Genomic DNA, 927 nt, shown 5'->3' on the forward strand with positions numbered 1-927 from the left:
ACCACCGACGCCGGCTCCCCCTCCCGCCGCTACCAGCCTCCCCGCTCCCAGGCGGCGTTTCCACCGGCCAACGGCGGCAACGGCAACCGGGGACGCCCGGGAGCCAAGAAGAAGAAGAAGAAGAAGGGCCCTCCGTGCCCTCAAGCCGCCACTTCCACTGCTACCGTGGCTCCTCCTCAGGGTGCCTCCGCCGCGGCCGTGGCTCAGCCGTGCTTCAACTGCGGCCTCTCCGGCCACTTCCAGGTGGCATGCCCCAACCCACCATCGTGCTACTTATGCAAGGAGTCCGGGCACCCCGCGATTCTTTGTCCGGATCGCCCGGTGACAGAGGAGCTCATGATGTATGGACACGGCATCGAGGACTTGGCCTTCTTCCACATCGAGGTGCCCGAGCTCGCCCCACCGTCCCCCTCGCTGCTGGCCCTGGTGACAGTTGTGGGAGAGGCCGTCGCCACTCCGGAGCTGATTGAGGCTGAGCTCAACCACCTGTGCCGCTGCACGTGGGACTAGCAGGTGACCCCCATGGCTCCCAGCTCCTTCTCTGTGGTGTTCCCAGACGCGATGAGCATGGGCTTCTGCACCCGCAGCAACAACATCACCCTGGCCCTCAACGACATCGTGGTGAACATCTCTGAGCCACAGTGGGATCCCAGAGCCGTCGCTACCCTGGACACGGCCTGGCTCCTCATTTCCGGCCTCCCTGATGTTGCCCGTTCCGAGCGGACCATCCGCAGTATGTCGAAGGTTCTGGGCCGGGTGGTGGTGGTGGATGAGCTCTCCCTGCGCAAGGAGGAGGAGGTCTGGGTTAAGGTGAAATGCCTGGACTCCTCCAAGCTCCACGTCACGATCCGGGTCTTCTTCAACGATGACGCCTACGACCTGAAGATCCACCCCGAGCCTCCGTCCCACGTCGGCCGCCCCCGCCCC

This window comes from Triticum dicoccoides, chromosome 1B, assembly GCF_002162155.2.
Source record: "Triticum dicoccoides isolate Atlit2015 ecotype Zavitan chromosome 1B, WEW_v2.0, whole genome shotgun sequence".
Classification (NCBI taxonomy): domain Eukaryota; kingdom Viridiplantae; phylum Streptophyta; class Magnoliopsida; order Poales; family Poaceae; genus Triticum; species Triticum dicoccoides.